The following is a 20,653-nucleotide window of genomic DNA, read 5'->3' as shown; positions in this document are numbered from 1 at the left end:
TTATATCTTTTATAATTTTTAGTTCCTCGGCAGCACATCCCTTCATATAAACAGGAATGTGCTGCCGACAACTAGGAGTGAGGGAGGACAATTGTTAATACAAATGCCCTTCTTGTATATTTGACTGGCACTCATTTTGTGGAGTTTATCTGAACCCTGAAAGGTGATCTGTTCACACCCCAAACTATATGCTCATGTAGATCTTTCAAAGACAAGTCCAGCAATACTGTAACGGGAGTGGTGGTGGAACCACTGTGCCGCGGTCCGAGGAGAGCTTGGAGGGACGTAACTTGGTGAATACCTGACTCTATTCACTAGAGCTCCTGATGGTGGGGTTAGACTTGGTTCCAGATGGACACCAGGTGCTTTACCAGGATGGACCTCGGATGTACGGCACCTTACACCCAAGGGGCAGGACACTGGAATGGCCACACAGGTGGGCACGCAAATGCAGACAGGTACGACAAGTATGGCTGGCATACAGGCAGGTATGGACATTTACAGGCAGGTACAGACAGATAAACTAGAACAAGGCACCTGAGAACTAGCAAGCATGTAACTAACAAAGTGAACACATTGCCCAGGCACCTTCCATCAGGTGGAGGCGCCTTAAATAATAAGTGTCTCCAAGCCATTGACTGGGGACACTTTAGGACGGCGTGCGCTGTCCTTATAAGAATGAAGGAGCGCGTGCGTGTGCAATAAACACAGTACCTGGGAATCTCCCAGCTGTTCACAGACCCCAGGCAGGAGGAGAAGAAAGTGTGGGATGGAGACTGTGGTGGTGAGTGGGTCGGTGTCCCTGCCGGGGAGGAGGGAAGCATGCATTGATGCCATTGTTACAATACCTCTATATGGTTAGGCCGCTCCTTCGCTACTAAGAAATCGGCGTTTGAATTGATATGCAAATGAGGCTGAAGAACAGTTTGTAGATGTGAAGCCTCTGTCACACCAGCTCTATTCCTCACCCAGTGCCACCTCCTCCTGCTAGACTGACTGATCCTTTGCCTGAAGTCACATAGTATAAAGGTTATCAGTGAAGCAGAAGGAGGCAGCGAAGGGCAGGGAATAGAGCTGAGGTGGCAGAGGCTTTAGATCTACCATAGCCTTTCAGCCTCATTTACATATTAATTCAAATGATGATGTCTCAGAAACAGAGGAAGAGATTGGCCTTGTAAAGGTATGACAGGACCTGACTTTGAAAGATCTGCAGGACCATGAAAATAGCTTAATCCTGAGACAGATTCTATTCACATTTTTACACTGATTCTTTTTTTAATTGTTTGCTTTAGAAATGCAAATGTAGCAACTTTATAAAATCTTAAGTAAAAAAATGTCAAGCAATTTTTCTGCTGCAGAGTGTGTGTTCTTCACATAGATAGCTTCTCTGCAAAAAAATATACAGATCCATCAATGCTTTGCTCTTCTTCTCTCTTTCTTTCTCTCAGTTTTAGAATTTGCAGTAGGTGGTAGAGGATTGTACATTGCAGAACAGAGATGATAGAGGGGGAAGCAGCTACAGTCTCAGGGAGTGTGGAGAGAACATGCTATGGACAGGGAGGAAAGCACATGAAAGAGAAATCGGTTCAGGACTGAGGCTGTGCCGACACATGATAGCTAGTAAAGCCAGCAACTCACAGACCTCACAACCAGCATGTATTAATGGGCATGACATGGGGACATGAGAAAAGCTGGAAACTAGGTTACCAACTACATAGCCAAGCCAAGCATTTGTGCAACCGAGAAGTTAGGAGAGATGATGGACAGATATCTAAGGTGTATGATTTTAGAGTCATGAATGGCAACCTGAACATGTAAATTACTGCTTTTATAGCAATGACAACCAAGAACATCACTGTAAGGATTGTGGCTCCTCTCAGGATAGTCCATGCGGCTCCACATGGAAGCAGAGTATGCTGAGCCAGCACTTAGGCAGCTAGTGCAGATCTCTGTTTATTTGTATGAAGGACACTTGAAAGGAAAAGACTATGGACTGTTTATAGAATAGGGAAAAGCCTGACACATGTAGTCCCCAATAAGACAATGTGCTGCAGAGGCTGTTACTGGTCCTGTCCTCCTGTCAGCAGCTGCCGGCCATTCATCCAGCTCCTAACTGGGCAATCACATTGCTCACAAGTAGTAGAAACAATACTATAGATTTCTAGAAAGATCTAAATTGTTTTACCACCACAAGTAGCAGTTATTGTCTTAATAAGATAAGTGCATACATTACTAATCCTGAGTTACATCCTGTATTATACCCCAGAGCTGCACTCACTATTCTGCTGGTGCAGTCACTGTGTACATACATTACATTACTGATCCTGGGTTACATCCTGTATTATACCCCAGAGCTGCACTCACTATTCTGCTGGTGCAGTCACTGTGTACATACATTACATTACTGATCCTGAGTTACATCCTGTATTATACCCCAGAGCTGCACTCACTATTCTGCTGGTGCAGTCACTGTGTACATTGTTATGACCTGGTGGTCAGAACAATAATGGACCTGGTGGTTAAGAGCACACGGAATGACCTGATAGTTACTGATAATATAGGACGAGCTCTGAGACGTGGGAACTCTGCTGACCGCAATCCCTAAACCTATCACACACACTAGAAATAGCCGTGGAGCGCTCCTGACGCTCCCTAGGCGCCTCGTCACAGCCTAAGGAACTAGCTAGCCCTAAAGATAGAAAAATAAAGCCTACCTTGCCTCAGAGAAATTCCCCAAAGGAAAAGGCAGCCCCCCACATATAATGACTGTGAGTAAAGATGAAAATTACAAACACAGAGATGAAATAGATTTAGCAAAGTGAGGCCCGACTTACTGAACAGACAGAGGATAGGAAAGGTAGCTTTGCGGTCAGCACAAAAAACTACAAAAAGACCACGCAGAGGGCGCAAAAAGACCCTCCGCACCGACTCACGGTGCGGAGGCGCTCCCTCTGCGTCCCAGAGCTTCCAGCAAGCAAGACAACAATCAAAATAGCAAGCTGGACAGAAAAATAGCAAACCAGAGAAAAACAAGCAGGAACTTAGCTTCTGCTGGGAAGACAGGTCACAAGAACGATCCAGGAGTGAACTAGACCAATACTGGAACATTGACAGGTGGCATGGAGCAATGATCTAGGTGGAATTAAATAGAGCAGCCAGCTAACGAATTAACCTCGTCACCTGTGGAAGGAACCTCAGAAGCCGCAGCCCCACTCACCACCACCAGAGGAAGCCCATGGACAGAACCAGCCGAAGTACCATTCATGACCACAGGAGGGAGCTTGACAACAGAATTCACAACAGTACACCCCCGTTGAGGAGGGGTCACCGAACCCTCACCAGAGCCCCCAGGCCGACCAGGACGAGCCAAATGAAAGGCACGAACCAGATCGGCAGCATGAACATCGGAGGCAAAGACCCAGGAATTATCTTCCTGACCATAACCCTTCCATTTGACCAGGTACTGGAGTTACATAGTAACATAGTTAGTAAGGCCGAAAAAAGACATTTGTCCATCCAGTTCAGCCTATATTCCATCATAATAAATCCCCAGATCTACGTCCTTCTACAGAACCTAATTGTATGATACAATATTGTTCTGCTCCAGGAAGACATCCAGGCCTCTCTTGAACCCCTCGACTGAGTTCGCCATCACCACCTCCTCAGGCAAGCAATTCCAGATTCTCACTGCCCTAACAGTAAAGAATCCTCTTCTATGTTGGTGGAAAAACCTTCTCTCCTCCAGACGCAAAGAGTTTCCGTCTCGAAATACGAGAATCCAAAATCTTCTCCACCACATACTCCAACTCCCTCTCAACCAACACCGGGGCAGGAGGATCAACGGATGGAACCACAGGCGCCACGTATCTCCGCAACAATGACCTATGGAATACATTATGGATGGCAAAAGAAGCTGGAAGGGTCAAGCGAAACGACACAGGATTGAGAACCTCAGAAATCTTATACAGACCAATGAAACGAGGCTTAAACTTAGGAGAGGAAACCTTCATAGGAACATAACGAGACGACAACCAAACCAAATCCCCAAACACGAAGTCGGGGACCCACACAGCGCCGGCGGTTAGCGAAACGTTGAGCCTTCTCCTGGAACAATGTCAAATTGTCCACCACATGAGTCCAAATCTGCTGCAACCTATCCACCACAGTATCTACACCAGGACAGTCCGAAGACTCAACCTGCCCTGAAGAGAAACGAGGATGGAAACCAGAATTGCAGAAAAAAGGCGAAACCAAAGTAGCCGAGCTGGCCCGATTATTAAGGGCGAACTCAGCCAAAGGCAAAAAGGACACCCAATCATCCTGATCAGCAGAAACAAAGCATCTCAGATATGTTTCCAAAGTCTGATTAGTACGTTCGGTTTGGCCATTTGTCTGAGGATGGAAAGCCGAGGAAAAAGACAAATCAATGCCCATCCTAGCACAAAAGGCTCGCCAAATCCTCGAAACAAACTGGGAACCTCTGTCCGAAACGATGTTCTCCGGAATGTCATGTAAACGAACCAAATGCTGGAAAAACAATGGCACCAAATCAGAGGAGGAAGGCAATTTAGACAAGGGTACCAAATGGACCATCTTAGAGAAGCGATCACAAACCACCCAAATGACCGACATCTTTTGAGAGACAGGGAGATCCGAAATAAAATCCATAGAGATATGCGTCCAGGGCCTCTTCGGGACCGGCAAGGGCAAAAGCAACCCACTGGCACGAGAACAGCAGGGCTTAGCCCGAGCACAAGTCCCACAGGACTGCACAAAAGAACGCACATCCCGCGACAAAGACGGCCACCAAAAGGATCTAGCCACCAAATCTCTGGTATCAAAGATTCCCGGATGACCAGCCAACACCGAACAATGAACCTCAGCGATAACTCTACTAGTCCATTTATCAGGGACAAACAGTTTCTCTGCTGGGCAACGGTCAGGTCTATCAGCCTGAAATTTTTGCAGCACCCGCTGCAAATCAGGGGAGATGGCAGACAAAATTACCCCCTCTTTGAGAATACCCGCCGGCTCAGGAACACCCGGAGAGTCGGGCACAAAACTCCTTGACAGGGCATCAGCCTTCACATTCTTAGAGCCTGGAAGGTACGAAACCACAAAATCAAAACAGGAGAAAAATAGCGACCAAAGAGCCTGTCTAGGATTCAACCGTTTGGCAGACTCGAGATAAGTCAAATTCTTGTGATGCGTCAAGACCACCACGCGATGCTTGGCTCCTTCAAGCCAATGACGCCACTCCTCGAATGCCCACTTCATGGCCAACAACTCTCGATTGCCAACATCATAATTGCGCTCAGCAGGCGAAAACTTTCTAGAAAAGAAGGCACATGGTTTCATCACGAGCCATCAGAACTTCTTTGCGACAAAACAGCCCCTGCTCCAATCTCAGAAGCATCAACCTCGACCTGAAACGGAAACGAAACATCTGGCTGGCACAACACAGGGGCAGAAGAAAAACGACGCTTCAACTCCTGAAAAGCTTCCACAGCCGCAGAAGACCAATTGACCACATCAGCACCCTTCTTGGTCAAATCAGTCAACGGTTTAGCAACACTAGAAAAATTACTGATGAAGCGACGATAAAAATTAGCAAAGCCCAGGAACTTTTGCAGACCCTTCACAGATGTCGGCTGAGTCCAATCATAAATGGCCTGGACTTTAACAGGGTCCATCTCGATAGTAGAAGGGGAAAAAATGAAACCCAAAAATGAAACCTTCTGAACTCCAAAGAGACACTTTGACCCCTTCACAAACAAGGAATTCGCACGAAGGACCTGGAACACCATTCTGACCTGCTTCACGTGAGACTCCCAATAATCCGAGAAGACCAAAATATCATCCAAATATACAATCAGGAATTTATCCAGGTACTCTCGGAAGATGTCATGCATAAAGGACTGAAATACTGATGGAGCATTGGAAAGACCGAATGGCATAACCAGGTACTCAAAATGGCCCTCGGGCGTATTAAATGCTGTTTTCCATTCATCGCCCTGTTTAATACGCACAAGATTATACGCACCACGAAGATCTATCTTGGTGAACCAACTAGCCCCCTTAATCCGAGCAAATAAATCAGACAGCAGCGGCAAAGGGTACTGAAATTTGACTGTGATCTTATTAAGAAGGCGGTAGTCAATACAAGGTCTCAAAGAACCATCCTTCTTGGCCAAATGCGTAGCATCAATTCCTCTCAATGGAATAGGATACTGCAAGGGCTCCAAGAAAAAACCACAGCGCCTAGCAAACTCCAAGTCCATCAAATTCAGGGCAGCGCCTGAATCCACAAATGCCATAACAGAATAGGATGACAAAGAGCAGATCAGAGTAATGGACAAAAGAAATTTAGACTGTACCGTACCAATGGTGGCAGACCTGTTATGGCTGGCAATCAGGCAACACAGCGTGCAGTAATCAGCGCACATACAGAGATCTGGCAATAACCCAAAACAATAGGACGAGCTCTGAGACGTGGAATCTCTGTAGACTGCAGTACCTGATCTATCCTCACACAACTGGAAGCAGCAGTGGATTGCGCCTATCAACTACCTATGCAACTCGGCACTGCCTGAGGAGCTGACTAGCCTGAAGATGGAAATACAAGCCTGACTTACCTCAGAGAAATACCCCAAAGGAATAGGCAGCCCCCACATATAATGACTGTTAGCAAGATGAAAAGACAAACGTAGGAATGAAATAGATTCAGCAAAGTGAGGCCCGATATTCTAGACAGAGCGAGGATAGCAAAGAGAACTATGCAGTCTACAAAAAACCCTAAAACGAAAACCACGCAAAGGGGCAAAAAGACCCACCGTGCCGAACTAACAGCACGGCGGTGCACCCCTTTGCTTCTCAGAGCTTCCAGCAAAAGATAATAACAAGCTGGACAGAAAAAACAGAAAACAAACTAGAAGCACTTATCTAGCAGAGCAGCAGGCCCAAGGAAAGATGCAGTAGCTCAGATCCAACACTGGAACATAGACAAGGAGCAAGGAAGACAGACTCAGGTGGAGCTAAATAGCAAGGCAGCCAACGAGCTCACCAAAACACCTGAGGGAGGAAGCCCAGAGACTGCAATACCACTTGTGACCACAGAAGTGAACTCAGCCACAGAATTCACAACAGTACCCCCCCCTTGAGGAGGGGTCACCGAACCCTCACCAGAACCCCCAGGCCGACCAGGATGAGCCACATGAAAGGCACGAACAAGATCTGGGGCATGGACATCAGAGGCAAAAACCCAGGAATTATCTTCCTGAGCATAACTCTTCCATTTGACCAGATACTGGAGTTTCCGTCTAGAGACACGAGAATCCAAAATCTTCTCCACAATATACTCCAATTCCCCCTCCACCAAAACAGGGGCAGGAGGCTCCACAGATGGAACCATAGGTGCCACGTATCTCCTCAACAACGACCTATGGAATACATTATGTATGGAAAAGGAGTCTGGGAGGGTCAGACGAAAAGACACCGGATTGAGAATCTCAGAAATCCTATACGGACCAATAAAACGAGGTTTAAATTTAGGAGAGGAAACCTTCATAGGTATATGACGAGAAGATAACCAAACCAGATCCCCAACACGAAGTCGGGGTCCCACACGGCGTCTGCGATTAGCGAAAAGCTGAGCCTTCTCCTGGGACAAGGTCAAATTGTCCACTACCTGAGTCCAGATCTGCTGCAACCTGTCCACCACATAATCCACACCAGGACAGTCCGAAGACTCAACCTGTCCTGAAGAGAAACGAGGATGGAACCCAGAATTGCAGAAAAATGGAGAGACCAAGGTAGCCGAGCTGGCCCGATTATTAAGGGCGAACTCAGCCAACGGCAAAAATGACACCCAATCATCCTGGTCAGCGGAAACAAAACATCTCAGATATGTTTCCAAGGTCTGATTGGTTCGTTCGGTCTGGCCATTAGTCTGAGGATGGAAGGCCGAGGAAAAAGATAGGTCAATGCCCATCCTACCACAAAAGGCTCGCCAGAACCTCGAGACAAACTGGGAACCTCTGTCAGAAACAATATTCTCAGGAATGCCATGTAAACGAACCACATGCTGGAAGAACAAAGGCACCAAATCAGAGGAGGAAGGCAATTTAACCAAGGGCACCAGATGGACCATTTTAGAAAAGCGATCACAGACCACCCAAATGACAGACATCTTTTGAGAAACGGGAAGGTCAGAAATGAAATCCATCGAAATATGTGTCCAAGGCCTCTTCGGGACCGGCAAGGGCAAAAGCAACCCACTGGCACGTGAACAGCAGGGCTTAGCCCTAGCACAAATTCCACAGGACTGCACAAAAGCACGCACATCCCGTGACAGAGATGGCCACCAGAAGGATCTAGCAACCAACTCCCTGGTACCAAAGATTCCTGGATGACCGGCCAGCACCGAACAATGAAGTTCAGAGATAACTTTACTAGTCCACCTATCAGGGACGAACAGTTTCTCGGCCGGACAACGATCAGGTTTATTAGCCTGAAATTTCTGCAACACTCTCCGCAAATCAGGGGAGATGGCAGACACAATGACTCCTTCCTTGAGGATACTCGCCGGCTCAGATAACCCCGGAGAGTCGGGCACAAAACTCCTAGACAGAGCATCCGCCTTCACATTTTTAGAGCCCGGAAGGTATGAAATCACAAAATCAAAACGAGCAAAAAATAACGACCAACGGGCCTGTCTAGGATTCAAGCGCTTGGCAGACTCAAGATAAGTAAGGTTCTTATGATCAGTCAAAACCACCACGCGATGCTTAGCACCCTCAAGCCAATGACGCCACTCCTCGAATGCCCACTTCATGGCCAGCAACTCTCGGTTGCCCACATCATAATTACGCTCAGCAGCAGAAAATTTCCTGGAAAAGAAAGCACATGGTTTGAACACTGAGCAACCAGAACCTCTCTGTGACAAAACCGCCCCTGCACCAATCTCAGAAGCATCAACCTCGACCTGGAACGGAAGAGAAACATCAGGTTGACACAACACAGGGGCACAGCAAAAACGACGCTTCAACTCCTGAAAAGCTTCCACGGCAGCAGAAGACCAATTAACCAAATCAGCACCCTTCTTGGTCAAATCGGTCAATGGTCTGGCAATGCTAGAAAAATTACAGATGAAGCGACGATAAAAATTAGCAAAGCCCAGGAATTTCTGCAAACTTTTTAGAGATGTCGGCTGAGTCCAATCCTGGATGGCCTGAACCTTAACCGGATCCATCTCGATAGTAGAAGGGGAAAAGATGAACCCCAAAAATGAAACTTTCTGCACACCGAAGAGACACTTTGATCCCTTCACGAACAAGGAATTAGCACGCAGTACCTGGAAAACCATTCTGACTTGCTTCACATGAGACTCCCAATCATCTGAGTAGATCAAAATGTCATCCAAGTAAACAATCAAGAATTTATCCAGATACTCACGGAAAATGTCATGCATAAAAGACTGAAAAACAGATGGAGCATTGGCAAGTCCGAACGGCATCACCAGATACTCAAAATGACCCTCGGGCGTATTAAATGCCGTTTTCCATTCATCTCCCTGCCTGATTCTCACCAGATTATACGCACCACGAAGATCAATCTTAGTAAACCAACTAGCCCCCTTAATCCGAGCAAACAAGTCAGAAATCAATGGCAAGGGATACTGAAACTTAACAGTGATCTTATTAAGAAGGCGGTAATCAATACACGGTCTTAGCGAACCATCCTTCTTGGCTACAAAAAAGAACCCTGCTCCCAATGGTGACGACGATGGGCGAATATGTCCCTTCTCCAGGGACTCCTTCACATAACTGCGCATAGCGGTGTGTTCAGGTACGGACAAATTAAATAAACGACCCTTAGGGAATTTACTACCAGGAATCAAATCGATAGCACAATCACAATTCCTATGCGGAGGTAGGGCATCAGACTTGGACTCTTCAAATACATCCTGAAAGTCCGACAAGAACTCTGGGATGTCAGAAGGAATGGATGACGAAATAGACAAAAATGGAACATCACCATGTACTCCCTGACAACCCCAGCTGGTTACCGACATAGAGTTCCAATCCAATACTGGATTATGGGTTTGTAGCCATGGCAACCCCAACACGACCACATCATGCAAATTATGCAGTACCAAAAAGCGAATAACTTCCTGATGTGCAGGAGCCATGCACATGGTCAGCTGGGCCCAGTACTGAGGCTTATTCTTGGCCAGAGGTGTAGCATCAATTCCTCTCAACGGAATAGGACACCGCAAAGGCTCCAAGAAAAATCCACAACGTTTAGCATAATCCAAATCCATCAGATTCAGGGCAGCGCCTGAATCCACAAACGCCATGACAGAATATGATGACAAAGAGCACATTAAGGTAATGGACAAAAGGAATTTGGACTGTACAGTACCAATAACGGCAGAGCTATCGAACCGCCTAGTGCGTTTAGGACAATTAGAAATAGCATGAGTAGAATCACCACAATAGAAACACAGTCTGTTCAGACGTCTGTGTTCGTGCCGTTCTACTTTAGTCATAGTCCAGTCGCACTGCATAGGCTCAGGCTTACTCTCAGACAATACCGCCAGATGGTGCACAGATTTACGCTCGCGCAAGCGACGACCGATCTGAATGGCCAAGGACATAGACTCATTCAAACCAGCAGGCATAGGAAATCCCACCATAACATCCTTAAGAGCTTCAGAGAGACCCTTTCTGAACAAAGCCGCTAGTGCAGATTCATTCCACAGAGTGAGTACTGACCATTTTCTAAATTTCTGACAATATACTTCTACATCATCCTGACCCTGGCATAAAGCCAGCAGATTTTTCTCAGCTTGATCCACTGAATTAGGCTCATCGTAAAGCAATCCCAGCGCCTGGAAAAATGCATCAACATTACTCAATGCAGAATCTCCTGGTGCAAGAGAAAACGCCCAGTCCTGTGGGTCGCCGCGCAAAAAAGAAATAATAATCAAAACCTGTTGAATAGGATTACCAGAAGAATGAGGTTTCAAGGCCAAAAATAGCTTACAATTATTTCTGAAGCTCAGGAACTTAGTTCTGTCACCAAAAAACAAATCAGGAATCGGAATTCTTGGTTCTAGCATCGATTTCTGATCAATAGTATCTTGAATCTTTTGTACATTTACAACGAGATTATCCATTGAGGAGCACAGAGCCTGAATATCCATGTCCACAGCTGTGTCCTGAAGCACTCTAATGTCTAGGGGAAAAAAAAGACTGAAGACAGAGCTAAGAAAAAAAAATGATGTCAGGATTTCTTTTTTCCCTCTATTGGAAATCATTGAAAGGCTCCTTGTACTGTTATGGCTGGCAATCAGGCAACACAGCGTGCAGTAATCAGCGCACATACAGAGATCTGGCAATAACCCAAAACAATAGGACGAGCTCTGAGACGTGGAATCTCTGTAGACTGCAGTACCTGATCTATCCTCACACAACTGGAAGCAGCAGTGGATTGCGCCTATCAACTACCTATGCAACTCGGCACTGCCTGAGGAGCTGACTAGCCTGAAGATAGAAATACAAGCCTGACTTACCTCAGAGAAATACCCCAAAGGAATAGGCAGCCCCCACATATAATGACTGTTAGCAAGATGAAAAGACAAACGTAGGAATGAAATAGATTCAGCAAAGTGAGGCCCGATATTCTAGACAGAGCGAGGATAGCAAAGAGAACTATGCAGTCTACAAAAAACCCTAAAACGAAAACCACGCAAAGGGGCAAAAAGACCCACCGTGCCGAACTAACAGCACGGCGGTGCACCCCTTTGCTTCTCAGAGCTTCCAGCAAAAGATAATAACAAGCTGGACAGAAAAAACAGAAAACAAACTAGAAGCACTTATCTAGCAGAGCAGCAGGCCCAAGGAAAGATGCAGTAGCTCAGATCCAACACTGGAACATAGACAAGGAGCAAGGAAGACAGACTCAGGTGGAGCTAAATAGCAAGGCAGCCAACGAGCTCACCAAAACACCTGAGGGAGGAAGCCCAGAGACTGCAATACCACTTGTGACCACAGAAGTGAACTCAGCCACAGAATTCACAACACAGACCTAGCGAACCGCTTAGTGCGCTTAGGACAATCGGAGATAGCATGAGTGGAATCACCACAGTAAAAACACAGCCCATTCCGACGTCTGTGTTCTTGCCGTTCAGCTCTGGTCAAAGTCCTATCACATTGCATAGGCTCTGGTTTATGCTCAGATAATACCGCCAAATGGTGCACAGCCTTACGCTCACACAAGCGTCGATCGATCTGAATGGCCAAAGACATAGACTCATTCAGACCAGCAGGCGTGGGAAATCCCACCATGACATCCTTAAGGGCTTCAGAGAGACCCTTTCTGAAAATTGCTGCCAGGGCACATTCATTCCACTGAGTGAGTACAGACCACTTCCTAAACTTCTGACAATATATCTCTACCTCATCCTGACCCTGACACAGAGCCAGCAAGATTTTCTCTGCCTGATCCACTGAATTAGGTTCATCATAAAGCAATCCGAGCGCCAGAAGCCAGAAAAAACGCATCAACATCACGCAATGCCGGATCCCTGGCACAAGGGAAAATGCCCAGTCTTGAGGGTCACCACGCAACAAAGAAATAATGATTTTCACTTGTTGAACAGGGTCACCTGAGGAGCGAGGTTTCAAAGCAAGAAACAATTTACAATTATTTTTGAAATTCAGAAACTTAGATCTATCCCCAAAAAACAAATCAGGAATAGGAATCCTAGGCTCTAACATTGGATTCTGAACCACAAAATCTTGAATGTTTTGTACCCTTGCAGTGAGATTATCCATACAAGAGGACAGACCTTGAATGTCCATATCTACACCTGTATGCTGAACCACCCAGAGGTAAAGGGGAAAAGAGAGACAAAACACACTGCAAAGAAAAAAAAATGGTCTCAGAACTTCTCTTATCCCTCTATTGAGATGCATTAGTACTTTTGGCCACCTGTACTGTTATGACCTGGTGGTCAGGACAATAATGGACCTGGTGGTTAAGAGCACACGGAATGACCTGATAGTTACTAATAATACAGGACAAACTCTGAGACGTGGGAACTCTGCTGACCGCAATCCCTAAACCTATCACACACACTAGAAATAGCCGTGGAGCGCTCCTGACGCTCCCTAGGCGCCTCGTCACAGCCTAAGGAACTAGCTAGCCCTAAAGATAGAAAAATAAAGCCTACCTTGCCTCAGAGAAATTCCCCAAAGGAAAAGGCAGCCCCCCACATATAATGACTGTGAGTAAAGATGAAAATTACAAACACAGAGATGAAATAGATTTAGCAAAGTGAGGCCCGACTTACTGAACAGACAGAGGATAGGAAAGGTAGCTTTGCGGTCAGCACAAAAAACTACAAAAAGACCACGCAGAGGGCGCAAAAAGACCCTCCGCACCGACTCACGGTGCGGAGGCGCTCCCTCTGTGTCCCAGAGCTTCCAGCAAGCTGGACAACAATCAAAATAGCAAGCTGGACAGAAAAATAGCAAACCAGAGAAAAACAAGCAGGAACTTAGCTTCTGCTGGGAAGACAGGTCACAAGAATGATCCAGGAGTGAACTAGACCAATACTGGAACATTGACAGGTGGCATGGAGCAATGATCTAGGTGGAGTTAAATAGAGCAGCCAGCTAACGAATTAACCTCGTCACCTGTGGAAGGAACCTCAGAAGCCGCAGCCCCACTCACCACCACCAGAGGAAGCCCATGGACAGAACCAGCCGAAGTACCATTCATGACCACAGGAGGGAGCTTGACAACAGAATTCACAACAGTACATACATTACATTACTGATCCTGAGTTACAGCCTGTATTATACCCTAGAGCTGCACTCACTATTCTGCTGGTGCAGTAACTGTGTACATACATTACTGATCCTGAGTTACATCCTGCATTATACCCCAGAGCTGTACTCACTATTCTGCTGGTGCAGTCACTGTGTACATACATTACATTACTGATCCTGAGTTACATCCTGTATTATACCCGAGAGCTGTACTCACTATTCTGCTGGTGCAGTCACTGTGTACATACATTATATTACTGATCCCGAGCTACATCCTGTATTATACTCCAGAGCTGCACTCACTATTCTGCTGGTGCAGTCACTGTGTACATACATTATATTACTGATCTAAGTTACATCCTGTATTATACCCCAGAGCTGCACTCACTATTCTGCTGGTGCAGTCACTGTGTACATACATTGCATTACTGATCCAGAGTTACCTCCTGTATTATACCCCAGAGCTGCACTCACTATTCTGCCGGTGCAGTCACTGTGTACATACATTACATTACTGATCCTGCTCTCAGTTAAGCACAGTATATATGTATTTAGTCCACAGTTCATCATGAATTACTCTATGGATTGACATAGTGAGTATAATGGATGCTGCCTTCACATCTACACGATTGCCCTATAAATCCTTCTACCAGAATTGTACCTGGCAGGTAGGAAACCTTCTCCCCAGAGACCCTGGAGGACTCCACATGGCTCCTGCAGATTCTCCTCCCACATACATTCTGGCTCTGATCCAGGGCTAAAGATGTAGACTCATTTATTAACCCCTGGTTGTAATGTTTCATGCAGATCTGCAGACAGATAAATATCTTATGTTGTAGGATTCTCATCATGGAATCACAATCAATATTCCTTCTGATGATGATACATTGTGATTTCCATAAGTAGAAAAAAAAAGAAACTTCTCTGCTCAGTGTGTAATGTGAATAATCCTGCTCAGTAATGGAGGTGAGTTTTCTCACAATGGTAAAACTAAATGTAAAATAGTACAATATACGTATCCTTATTATTTTCCTTATTATTTGTAGGGTGTTTATGGTATTTACTGAGCTGCAATTATTTATTCAGTCCTATTTTTATTTATTCCTTTTAGATTAATGTCTTTTGATTTAATGCATTTTTTATTTTGTTAATTTATGGGAAGGTATTTTTTTTAATATATCTTGATATCTGTGTTTTCTTGTATTGCCGACAATTGTTAAAGTGCCGAAAATCCCGAAATGCTGATGTTCTGATCTATGTGGCCGAATAATAATGATTATTGAGGCTGGTGTGACCTTATTTTTTGGGGATTGCAGGTTGTTATTTTGCAGAATTTTTGCTGCAGAGATTTTTTTTCTTGGAGACTTTTGTGTCTCTTTTCCCTCCTGTTATTTCTTCCTGTGCGGCGTCGATGCGACAAATACAATGACTATATATCGCGATATGGCTGAGGTTATGGAGAGGGTGAAGGCTGGTGGGTGCTGGGGGGTCAGGGCTCAGACAGGCTGGGATCCAGTGCAGGGTCTTCTGTCAGGGGTCTTCCCCGACCTGCTGTCTCTTTCCTGAGTCCAGAGCTGTCACTTCAGCGCCTGAGAGTCTGACAGAGGCTGCAGGAAGACCCCCTCCACCACAGGGCAGCCCCCCACCCTGCCCAGTCATCACACACCTCATCAATATGACAGACCAGCACACAGCACAGCCCCTGCACCCGAACAGCTATATACCAGTGTGTATGTGCTGCTCTGCAGAGAGGCATTTATTATAAGCGATAATCCCCCCTCCTAGATCTGCTGCCCCCCAATATGTGTGATAGTGCCCATCATCCGCAGCAACATCACACAACGTGGGGAAGACTGGGATTATATGGAAATGGCTGGTATCTGACACTTCTGCCTTTATTTACGGTAGATTCGAAATGAATAAATAAATACATTTTAGAATGTAGAAATTAATAGAAAGATGCATTTATGTGTGACATAAATAATAATAATAATAATAATAATAATAATATACAAGTAATATATATATATATATATATATATATATAAATAATGCATCTGTAAATGAAAACACACATGTATACAAATATACTTGTATCATATTTAATTATGCACAATCTGTACTGAAGATAAACATTTACCTGTAGAGTTTAATGTACCTATATGTGCAACAGGTTTCAATATATACATTCAGAAATTCGACAGGAAAAGGTAGATCCAAATATATCAATCTTTATCTGTTTAATAGAAAACTTTGCACATGTTTAAGGAAAAGGCTAATTAATCGTTAAAACAAAAACTGAAAAACTAAATATAGAAATAAAATAAAATATAAAGAGAGTATGAACATGTGCAAAAGAGAAATAGAGAAAAAGCTCAAAAGTTCTTATGCATGAATATTATCTTGGTATATTTAAAATGTGTGCATGTATATGTATATATATATATATATATATATATATATATATATATATAAACCATTATTTATTTACATACATAAATATACACACATATTATTTACACATTATATATATATATATATATATATATATATATATATATATATATATATATATATACTCACGAGTATTACATACACATAAAATCTATATATGGACAATTATTATGTTTTTATATATATACACAAATATATACACGGCATATAAAATATATAAGTATGCAAACAATATTCACACATTATATACATACACACAAGATATATTTATACATACAAAAATATATGTTTGTGTGTATAAAGATGTGGGTGTATATTTATATACATTATGTATTATAATATTTGTGTGTGTATATATATAATGCACACCCACACCAAGAAAATATTCATGCAGAAAAACATTTGCGTTTTATCTCTATTTGACATTTCTACATATATATATATATATATATATATATATATATATATATTATATATATATATATATAGCACCATTAATTCCATGGTGCTGTACATGAGTAAAGGGGTTACATACAGGGTTATAGATATCGTTTACTGTAAACAAATTTACAATGACAGACTGGTTTAGAGGGGAGAGAATATATATATATTTTAACTTTTGTTCAAAAATATTCACTTTTTTTATTTAAATTTGCGCAATGTTTTTAGTTTATCATATGTAGAGAGAGAGAAAGAATGATATATTTGGATATACATTGACCTTTAGAATTTTTTTCATACACATATTGATACATATTATACATTTATAATATATATGTATAATCCATATTATATATTCAATTCTATAGTTAAATATATCAGTAAAAATTGTACATATTTACATAAAAGACAAATATAGTTTTATGCATGTGTTTTTATTTACAGATACATATTTACATATATATTTACTATGTGGGCATCTATATATATATGTGTGTGTGTGTGTGTGTATGTATATATATATATAAATTTATACAAGGACATTGAATTATATTTATACATTTATATCTATAATAGTGATGAAAGCCACGACATTGATACTAAATTGCATCATTATCAATGCTAGCACTTAGCATGTAGAGATAATATAATCAAACATGGTGATATTCTTGTTAATACTCATAAGAATTTTTGTATATTATATATATATATATATATATATATATATATATATATATATATATATATATATATATATATATATATATATATATATATTTATATATATATATTTAGCAATTTGTATATCTTCCCACCTGAACTTAATATTTCCAAAATATGTTCAAATTTCATATACCTAGCAAATGAATGAGATTATTAGGGAGGGCTGTGACCATAAAACACATAAAACTAACGCGTAGTAAAAATATATTTCTCATATTGACGCTCCTAACGCTTTCATAACCTCATCCCAGCCTGTGTGATCTGCAGGCAAGTAGTTTCTATGATGGATTGAAGGCTACAGAGAGTGATCTGTAAAAGAACAATGTACAATAGTTACCATGGATCTCAAAGATTAATTTTTTAAATTGAAAATGTGATTTCTATCATTGCCCAAATATAAATGGTCATAATTTATATCAAATAAGGATCCAAATAATAAAATACCACCAAGACAAATAGAAGTGTGACTGTGTTATGTATGTATCTACATCTATCTCTTCACATGTATGTTATATCATTATAGATAGATGATAGATAAAGAGATAGATAATAGATTAACTGTACACATATATACATATATCTATACATATAATATACATATAATATATATAGTAATATATATTAGTTATATATATATATATATATATATATATATAACTAATTTCCGGCTTAAGAGGGACTGGTCAAATACATTGTTTGTGTATAGATACACTTCTCAAAAACATAAAGGGAACACTTAAACAACAGAATATAACTCCAAGTAAATCAAACTTCTGTGAAATCAAACTGTCCACTTAGGAAGCAACACTGTTTGACAATCAATTTCACAAATTTTGCTGTTGTGCAAGTGGAATAGACAACAGATGGAAATTATTGGCAATTATCAAGACACCCTCAACAAAGGAGCGGTTCTGTAGGTGGGGACCACAGATCACATCTCAGTACCAATGCTTTCTGGCTGATGTTTTGGTCACTTTTGAATGTTGGTTGTGCTTTCACACTCGTGGTAGCATGAAACGGACTCTACAACCCACACAAGTGGCTCAGGTAGTGCAGCTCATCCAGGATGGCACATCAATGCGAGCTGTGGCAAGGTTTGCTGTGTCTGTCAGCGTAGTGTCCAGAGGCTGGAGGTGCTATCAGGAGACAGGCCAGTACACCAGGAGATGTGGAGGGGGCCGTAGGAGGGCAACAACCCAGCAGCAGGACCGCTCCCTCAGCCTTTGTGCAAGGAGGAACAGGAGGAGCATTGCCAGAGCCCTGCAAAATGACCTCCAGCAGGCCACAAATGTGCATGTGTCTACACAAACGGTTAGATACCGACTCCATGAGGATGGTCTGAGGGCCTGACATCCACAGATGGGGGTTGTGCTCACAGCCCAACACCGTGCAGGACGCTTGGCATTTGCCACAGAACATCAGGTTTGGCAAATTCTCCACTGGCGCCCTGTGCTCTTCACAGATGAAAGCAGGTTCACACTGAGCACATGTGACAGATGTGACAGAGTCTGGAGATGCCGTGCAGAGCGATCTGCTGCCTGCAACATCCTTCAGCATGACCGGTTTGGCAGAGGGTCAGTAATGGTGTGGGGTGGCATTTCTTTGGGGGGCCGCACAGCCCCCCCATGTGCTCGCCAGAGGTAGCCTGACTGCCATTAGGTGCCGAGATAAGATCCTCAGACCCCCTTGTGAGACCATATGCTGGTGCGGTTGGCCCTGGGTTCCTCCTAATGCAGGACAATGCCAGACCTCATGTGGATGGAGTGTGTCAGCAGTTCCTGCAAGATGAAGGCATTGAAGCTATGGACTGGCCCACCCATTCCCCAGACCTGAATCTGATTGAGCACATCTGGGACATCATGTCTCGCTCCATCCACCAACGTCATGTTGCCACAGGCTGTCCAGGAGTTGGCGGATGCTTTAGTCCAGGTCTAGGAGGAGATCTCTCAGGAGACCATCTGTTGCATCATCAGGAGCATGCCCAGGCATTGTAGGGAGATCATACAGGCACGTGGAGGCCACACACACTACTGAGCATCATTTCCTTGTCATGAGGAATTTCCACTGAAGTTGGATCAGCCTGTAATTTGATTTTCCACATTGATTTTGAGCATCATTCCAACTCCAGACCTCCGTGGGATATTCATTTTGATTTAAATTGATAATTGTTATGGTTTATTGTTATGAACACATTCCACTATGTAATGAATAAAAATTTGCAACTGGAATATTTCATTCAGAGATATCTAGGATGTGGGATCTTAGTGTTCCCTTTATTTTTTTTTAGCAATATATACTGTATATACATATATACATTTTGAGATTTCCAATCCTCCTTTAAAATCCATGTTCTTTGATCTGTATTTAAATTATTTGCTATTTTGGGGGGAGATTTATCTGTGAAAACTGGATCTGTGAAAATGATAGTTGCCCTTAGCAACCAATCAGATTCCACCTTTCATTTTCCAAAGAGTCTGTGAAGAATGAAAAGTGGAATCTGATTGGTTGCTAAGGGCAACTGAGTCAGTTTCACTTTACACCATTTTTGATAAATCTCCCCCTTCATAACCCTATTACACATACTGTCCACCTACTTTTGGACCACCCTGTATATATATAATCATGAAATCCAGCAATGTCTATAGCATATTCCTGTACATACAGCTCTGCGGTCATATACACTGTACTCCTGTACACACAGCTCTGCGGTCATATACACTGTACTCCTGTACACACAGCTCTGCAGTCATATACACTGTACTCCTGTATACACAGCTCTGCAGTCATATACACTGTACTCCTGTACACACAGCTCTGTGGTCATATACACTGTACTCCTGTACACACAGCTCTGCAGTCATATACACTGTACTCCTGTACACACAGCTCTGCAGTCATATACACTGTACTCCTGTACACACAGCTCTGCAGTCATATACACTGTACTCCTGTACACACAGCTCTGCAGTCATATACACTGTACTCCTGTACACACAGCTCTGTGGTCATATACACTGTACTCCTGTACACACAGCTCTGCAGTCATATACACTGTACTCCTGTACACACAGCTCTGCAGTCATATACACTGTACTCCTGTACACACAGCTCTGCAGTCATATATACTGTACTCCTGTACACACAGCTCTGCAGTCATATACACTGTACTCCTGTACACACAGCTCTGCAGTCATATA

At 43.1% G+C, this 20,653-nt stretch overlaps 1 protein-coding gene across 3 annotated transcripts in view; it reads left to right on the top strand.

Annotated features, from left to right (window-relative positions):
* Positions 1-20,653, top strand: part of GATA4 (GATA binding protein 4) — a 133,673-nt gene that overhangs the window by 35,610 nt on the left and 77,410 nt on the right. The window contains exon 1 of one of the 3 annotated variants that reach the window (XM_069728369.1): positions 14,680-14,804. The exons of the other annotated variants lie outside the window; for them this stretch is intronic. The gene's annotated coding sequence lies outside the window, so the exon portion shown is untranslated. Of the gene's footprint in view, positions 1-14,679; positions 14,805-20,653 lie in introns of those variants that run through there. 3 annotated transcript variants of the gene reach the window in all.

This window comes from Ranitomeya imitator, chromosome 5 (assembly GCF_032444005.1).
Source record: "Ranitomeya imitator isolate aRanImi1 chromosome 5, aRanImi1.pri, whole genome shotgun sequence".
NCBI lineage: Eukaryota > Metazoa > Chordata > Amphibia > Anura > Dendrobatidae > Ranitomeya > Ranitomeya imitator.
The sequence above is the reverse complement of the archived record's forward strand: the minus strand, read 5'-3'. Positions and strand labels throughout refer to the sequence as shown.